The 8,109-nt window shown below is 41.9% G+C and overlaps 1 pseudogene; it reads left to right on the top strand.

Moving 5' to 3' along the window:
* Positions 1-6,447: 6,447 nt before the first annotated feature.
* LOC114034964 lies at positions 6,448-7,368 on the top strand (annotated as a pseudogene).
* The last annotated feature ends 741 nt before the right edge of the window (positions 7,369-8,109 follow it).

Genomic DNA, 8,109 nt, shown 5'->3' with positions numbered 1-8,109 from the left:
GCTGATCTTTTCCCATTTTGGCTTTACCCACAATTCACTCATGGACAAGCTGGCCATTCTTCTCTCTTTACTCTGGAGCCAAGCTTGAACTTACTACACTCATACCTCTTACTTCAGTGAAAGCAGCACCAAGTTGGGTAGCTATAAGCAGTCACTCAGGTCCTAGAATCTCACACACCCTCAGGTGAGCCATTTTTTCTCCCCATACCTCAAGGAGAAGGGGATTGTCCTTCTCTACTTTATCCCAATAATCAGAAGACTTTTGAGATCCACTGCAAGTGGGAAGAGGATCATGGGCATTGGTAGTCTGCAAATTACATAGTCGACAGATCCAGGGAAGAGAAGGTAAATAGGAGAGAGGAGACAGCATTGCCAGGTCCAGAGATTTTTGCAGGAGGGAGAAAGATGGAGGCATCCTCTGAACTAGTCATGACCTATCAGGATAGTTGTGGTCATTTTTGGTCATCACTAAGAGTGACAGAATTATAGCATGTAAGCACTGAGAGAGATCTTAGAACATGGAATATCTAGGCTGGGAGAGAACTGAGAACACAAGTTAGAGCTAGGAGGACCCTTAGAGCATAGAATGTCAGAGCTGGGAGGATCTTTAGAAGAGAAAGTGTCAGAGCTGGGAGATTCCTTAGAAAAGTGAGTATCAGGACTGGAAGGGACCTTAAACAGAGAAATCCCTAAAGAAGCCTCTTGGCCAATTGGAACACTTTTGGGTGAGGGCAATCAGGGTGGAGAAGATTGAGGGAATTGTGGATTCTTAGTCTGAAGAAGTGATGAGTTAGGGAAAATGTGATTATTCTCTTTGAGTATATGAAAATTGTCATGGGGAAGGAGGATTAACCTTATTGTGCTTGAACCCAGAGGGCAGACCTAGGAGCCCTGGAGAGAAGCTGCAGTCACAGATTACTACTTAACAGGAGGGAAATCATTGTAAGCATCCAAGCTGGTCAAGAAAGGGAGAGACTTGGTAAAGCACCTTCACTCGATATGCTTCAGTTTCCTCATCTGTAAAATGAGGGAGTTTTTTTAGCTGATATCTGAGGCCTTTTCCAACTTTAAATCTCTAATCTCTGATCTGACTCCTGGCACCACTTTTTGGAAGGGAGAGTTAGCAAAGACTTTGGCAAGGACAGCCTCATTTCCATGCTTGTGGAGGGGGTGAGAACTCAGATGCAGGCAGAGCTAAGGAAGGAAGCAGCATAGGGAGGGAATCAGAAAGGAAGATAACCTTGAAGGTAGGTACTTTATAATTCTGATTTTGAGAAAGAGATGTGGCAAAAGTTGCAAGAATGAAAACCAATGTGAACAAGGAGTGGAGACAAGTGACATGAAGGACAAAGAACTGACAGGATGCTGTGATACAATTGCCGTAAGGGGAAACAGCTAATGCTTGTGGTGAGCCTGAGATGGAATGTGTGGCCATGGGGAAGAAGGCTGAGAGTCAGTGAGTTATCCTGGAAAGATCTCAATCTGGAGGCTGAGAAACTGAACTCACATCCAAGTTACTACTAGTGGGAATTTGGATAAATCCCTTTCCCTCTTCAGGCCTCAGTTTCCTTACTTGTAAAATGAGGGGCTTAGACTAGATGGCTTCTGAGATCCTTTCCATGTCAATGTCTATGATCTTTAGGGCAGAAACCTTTCCCCATTGGGTAAGCAGAGGTCCAGAAAGGACTGAGCTATATCTATAATGGAAGGGGCTTCAGACTCTCCAATGGATGGAGCCCTAGAGGAGGAGCTCAATAGAGAAGGGTCAGAGGGGAGGATATCCCTGTGTCCTGGGGCTGTTGGGGCAGGTGATATGAGATACAAACCTGCCCAACTATCTCAGGAGCCAGGGCAGTTTGGGGTGGGATGTGAAGAACACCAGAGGAGGAAAAGGTTGAGTGGTGCCCTGGGACCCACTGAGCCTGAGAAATGCTGAAAGGGGACACTTGCTTTGCCACTCCATTCCTGCTGTGGAAGGTCACTTTGGGATCAAATTTAATAAAAATGAGATTCACTATAATTAAATGTAACATCCTATAATTGGATTAAAAAAATTAACAGTCTTGTAAGTACAAGATTGAAGAAGGGAAACTAAATGATAGTTAACTTTAAAAAGTGAGTGTTTTGTGCACCACATACTCAATATAAAACAATTATGTGACATAGCAACCAAAGAGTTATAACAATCTCAGCTTACTTGGCAACTTTTAGAAAGACTTAGAGATCACTGAACAAGAATCATAGATTCTGAGATGGAAGGGACCTTGAATGTCATCTAGTCAAATACCATCATTTTACAGATGGGGAAATGGAGGCTCAGACAAGAAAAGTGATCTACCTGAGGTAAATATAAAGTCCTATATGTGGGTTCAAAAAATCATTTGCACAATTAGAATATGCCACATTCAAATCCTGCCTCTGTCACTTATTAGCTGTGTGACCATGGACAAATCAATTAATCTCTCTAATACTCAGTTTCCTCATCTGTAAAATGGCAGGATCAGACTCTATAACCTCTAAGGTCTCTTTGAGCTCTAATGGAAGAAGAACAACTAGGAAATAGATAAAGTAGGAGTTGTAGTTTATTATAAGTTCAGTGGAGATAACAGTGTGACATAGAGGCCAAAAAAATCAACCTGAGGTTCTTAGGCTGCCTTAAGAGAGACATAGAGATAAGAAATCATAAAATTAGAACTAGAGAGGGCTTTAGAAGGCATCCTCTCCAACTCTATGATTTTATAGATGAAGCCTAGAGTGGTTGAGGCACACAGGTAGTAACAGGGGCAACATTTGCACCCAGATCTTTTCCCTCCAGATCCAGTACTTTCTCCCCTTTACCACTCTTTATTCAGAGCAAGAGGAGACACTTGTCCTGATCCTCTTAAACCTCCTTAGGTCAAATCTGATATATTGTGCTCAGACCTAGGCATCACCTTTTAGGAATTGACAATATCTATAACAAGACAAACAGGATGGGGAGGAGACTGCAGATAGAGTCATATAGAAATAGTTCAAAGGAACTGGGTAGGCTTATTCCAGAGAAGAGGAGATTGGGGTGGAGGAAAACCATACTTGCCCTCAAGGGTTTAAAATCCTGCTAAAGATTAGATCAGTTATGTTTAACCTCAGAGGGCAGGAGTAAGAGTGGTGGGTAGAAGTTAAAAGACTCTGATTTTAGTTTAACACAGAGAAGCCTCATGGCAGAGTGAAATTTTTTTAATTAATAAATTTATTTATTTTTAGTTTTCAACATTTACTTCCATAAGATTTTGAGTTCCAAATTTTCACCCCATCTCGCCCCTCCCCCCACTCCAAGATGGCATGCATTCTGAGTGCCCTTTCCCCTAGCATGCCTTCCCTTCTATCTCTCCCCTCCTTCTCTTATCCCCTTCCCCCTTCTATTTTCCTGTAGGGCAGGATAGATTTCTGTACCCCATTTCTTGTATTTCTTATTTCCCAGTTGCATGTGAAAACATTTTTTTTAAACATGTGTTTTTAAAACTTTGGGTTCCAAACATTCTCCCTTCCTCCCTCCCCACCCACCCTCATTGAAAAGGCAAGCAAGTCAATATAGTTTATACATGTGCAGTTATGCAAAACACTTCCATAGTAGACGTGCTGTGAAAAACTAACTCTATTTCCCTTAATCTTATCCTGTCCCCCCATTTATTCTATTCTTTCTTTTGACCCTGTTCCTTCTCAGAAGTATTTGCTTCTGATTACCCCCTTTCCCAATCTGTCCCCCTCTCTAACATCCCCCTACTCTCTAGTCCCCTTCCCCCCCCCATTTTCCTGTAGGGTAAGACAGATTTCCATACCCAATTGAGTGTGTATGTTATTCCCTTCTTAAGTCAAATACTACGAAAATAAGATTCACTCATTCCCTCTCACCTTCCCCTGGTTCTCCTCCACCATAAGAGCTTTTTCTTTTCCATTTTTTTTGTGAGATAATTTGCCCCATTCTACCTCTCCCTTTCTCCTTCTCCTAGTATAATCCTCTCTAATCCCTTAGTTTTATTCTCCAAATATGACCCCTTCATCTTCGACTCACCCTGTGCCATCTATCTATCTATCTATCTATCTATCTATCTATCTATCTATCTATCTATCTATCTATCTATCTATTTATCTATCTACATATATACATATAATTTTTTCCCTCCAACTAGCCTAATACTGACAAAGGTCTCATGAGTTACAAATATCATCTTTCTATACAGGAATGTAAACAGTTCAACCTTAATAAGCCTCTTATGACTTTTCTTTCCTGTTTACCTCTTCATGTTCCGCTTGAGTCTTGTATTGGAAAGTCAAATTTTCTATTCAGCTCTGGACTTTTCATCAAGAATGCTTGGAAGCCCTCTATTTCACTGAATGACCATTTTTTCCCCTGAAGGATTATACTCAGTTTTGCTGGGTAGGTGATTCTTGGTTATAGTCCTATCTCCTTTGCCCTCTGGAATATTATATTCCATGTCCTGTGGTCCCTCAATGTAGAAGCTGCTAAATCTTGTGTTACCCTAATTGTGTTTCCACAATACTTGAACTGTTTCTTTCTGGCTCCTTGTAATATTTTCTCCTTGATCTGGGAACTCTGGAATTTGACTACAAAATTCTTAGGAGTTTTCCTTTGGGGATCTCTTTCAGGAGCAGATCGGTGAATTCTTTCAATTTCTATTTTGTCCTCTGGTTCTAAAATATCAGGGCAGTTTTCCTTGATAATTTCTTGCAAGATGATATCTAGGCTCTTTTTTTGATCATGGCTTTCAGATAGCCCAATAATTTTTAAATTCTCTCTCCTGGATCTATTTTCCAGGTCAGTTGTTTTTCCAATGAGATATTTCACATTGTTTTCTAATTTTTCATTCTTTTGGATTTGTTTTACAGTGTCTTGATTTCTCATAAAGTCACTAGCTTCCAATTGCTCTATTCTAATTTTTAAGGAAGTATTTTCTTCAGTAATCTTTTGGACTTCCTTTTCCATTTGACCAATTTTGTTTTTGAGGGCATTCTTCTCCTCATTGGCTTTTTGGACCTCTTTTGCCATTTGGGTTAGGCTATTTTTTCAGGTGTTATTTTCTTCAGTATTTTTTTGGGTCTCCTTTAGCAAGCTGTTGACTTGTTTTTCATGATTTTCTTGCATCACTCTCATTTCTCTTCCCAGTTTTTCCTCTACTTCTCTTACTTGCTTCTCAAAATCCCTTTTGAGCTCTTCTAAGGCCTGGGACTGATTCATATTTTTCTTGGAGACTTTAGATGTAAGGAGCTTTGGCTTTGTTGTCTTCTTCTGGTTTTATGTTTTGGTCTTCTTTGTCACCAAAGTAAGATAATATAATCTGACTCTTTTTGCACTGCTTACTCCTGATCCCAACCAATTTCTTGAGTTTTAAACTCTTTGTTAAGGTAAGAGTCTGCTTCCACTGTGGAGAGTGTACTGTCCCAGCTTCGGGAGTTTGTACAGCTGTTTTCAGAGATACTTCTAGGGACCTGAAAATTTTCAGTTCTTCTAAGGTGCTATGATAAGGGGAGAGGTGTTTTTTCTCCACTGCCACAACAAGCTTCACCGCACCAGCATTCATCCTTGCCCGAGGACCACCCCTCAGAACTGTGACCCAGATCCAAGCACTTGTAAAACAAGAGATTCCTGCCTCAGCACTGGCAAAGAGATCCCTGCAATCTCCCTCTGATCAGCCACTTGATTCCTCCTCAGTCTGTAGGCCAGAAGCTCAGGAGGCAGCTGCTGCCCCAGAGGCCACTCTCGGGACTTGCAGCTGAGACCTAACTCCTTCTCTCACCACAGTCAGACTTTTCCCAGTGACCTTCTAAGTTGTCCTTGGCGTTCTTGGGTTGAGAAGTTTGGGAACTGCCACAGCTGCCTGCGATTCAGTCCTCTGAGGCCTGCTCCAGGGTCGCTGCAGCCTGCGTGCCCATGCAGAACTGTGCTCCTCTCCGCCTGCCCAGTGCGATATACCATTATGATCAACCATCCAGGTTGTCTTGGACTGGAAATTTGTTTCACTCTGTCTTTTTGTGGATTCTGCTGCTTTAAAATTTGTTTGGAGCCATTTTTTTTAACAGCTATTTGGAGGGATTTGGGGAAGTGCTCAAGCAAGTCACTGCTTTCACTCCACCATCTTGACTCCGCCCCCCAGAGTGGATATTGTGGAAGGGCCAAGTTCCTATCCATTCTTGTCAGCTGTTTTTTCCCCCCTGTTCTAACAAGGAGAGCTGTCCTATAGGAGAATGGTTTGCTTGTGGAAGGAGTGAGCTCTTTATCACTGGAAGTTTTTCAGTTGAGGCTGCATAACCACTTGTTGGGGATATGCTAGAGGAGATTAATGCTTTGGGTAGTGATAGGACTAGATGCCCTCTGGGGTTCCTTGCAACTCTAATAGTCCAGGCAATGATAACCATGCTTTTCTCATGTCCTACTCTTGCATAGCCTCCATGCTGGGGCAAAACCAAACCACAGTGACTGAATTTATCCTCATTGGATTCTCACCATTCCCCTAACTTCAGTTACATGCTCTTTCTGCTGATGTATTTATTTACACTGCTGGGCAACCTTCTCATCATGTTGGCTGTCTGGCATAAGTGAAGTCTCCAAAAGCCCATGCATTTCTTCCTGTGTGCTCTTTCCATCTCAGAAATCTCCTATACATTGGCTATTAATTCCCGCATGCTTGCTGACCTCGTCTCCACTCACCACACCATCTGCTTTTGAGGTTGTGCCATCCAGATGTTTTTAACTTTTGCCTGTGGTCTCACTCACTGCTTCATGCTCACCATCATGGGCTATGACTACTACGCCATCCCTTGTGCTACAGTGTGCTTATGAGCTCATGGGGCTGTGCTTGGCTGGTGACATCCTCATGGCTAAGTAGCATAGTCTTAGGGCTAGTGATCACTCTTCCTATTTTCAACCTGACTTTCTCTAATGAGATCCATCACTTCTTCTGCCAAGTAGCCCCCTTGGTGAAGCTGGCCTGTGGAGATGTCTCAGCAGTGGCCATAGGGATTGAACTGCTCTACATCATAGTATTCCCGGGTTGCCTCCTCCTTAAACTTCTCTCTTATACCTTGATTGTGGCCACCATCTTGAAGATCCCCTCAGCTGAGGGCCGGTGCAAAGCCTTCTCCACCTGTGCCTCCCACCTCATTGTGGTGGTTATACACTATGGTTTTGCCTCTGTTGTACACCTTAAGTCAAAGGCCTTAGAAGACCTAGAAGGGGATACCCTGATGGGCATTTCCTACAGTGCTCTCACCCCCTTCCTGAGCCCCATCATCTTCAGCTGGAGAAACAAGGAACTGAAAGATGCCCTGAAGAAAGTCCTCTTCAGGAGCCTGTGACCCACAAGAGTGTAATGGGGAGACCATAAGTTGGTCAAGAATTAGAATGTATTTGATTTTTGATCCAAGTCTTATTTAAGGAACACTTCCAAAATGGATGGATAGATGGATGGATGAATTAATAAAAATGAATTTTAAGCACATTTGATATGCCAAGTATTGTGCTAAGTGTTGGAGCCAGCAAAAGAAAAAAAGAGAAGGGCTCTCTTTTCTTTTTTTTTTTTTTACTAATTTATTTTGATTTATTAATAATCACTTCCATATGCTTTTGAATTTAAAATTTTTCTCCCCCTTCCTCCCCACCACCTTCCCCAAGACAGTGCTTAATCTGATATAGGCTGTACATTTACATTCATATTAAACGTATTTTCACATTGGTGATGTTGTAAGTAGAAATTAAAACCAATAGGAGGAACCATCAGAAAAAGGAAATAAAACTCAACAGAAGAGAAAAAAATAGCAATTCGGCTTCCACAATTCTTTCTTTGGTTGTGGATAGCATTTTCCATCACAAGGCCTCTGGAGATGTCTTAGATCCTTGTATTGCCAAGAAGGGTTAAGTTTATCAATATTAGTCATCATGCAACATGGCTATTATTGTGTACAACATTCTCTTGGTTCTGCTCACTTCACTCAGCATCAGACCATACAAGTCTTTCCAGGTTTTTCTGAAGTCAGCCTGTTCATCATTTCTTATAGCACAATAGTATTCCATCACATTCATATACCACAACTTGCTCAGCCATTCCCCAATTG

Source organism: Vombatus ursinus, unplaced genomic scaffold, assembly GCF_900497805.2.
Source record: "Vombatus ursinus unplaced genomic scaffold, bare-nosed wombat genome assembly UNPS02009173.1, whole genome shotgun sequence".
NCBI classification, from domain to species: Eukaryota; Metazoa; Chordata; class Mammalia; order Diprotodontia; family Vombatidae; genus Vombatus; species Vombatus ursinus.
Note: the sequence above shows the minus strand (reverse complement) of the source record. Positions and strands in the feature narration are given on the sequence as shown.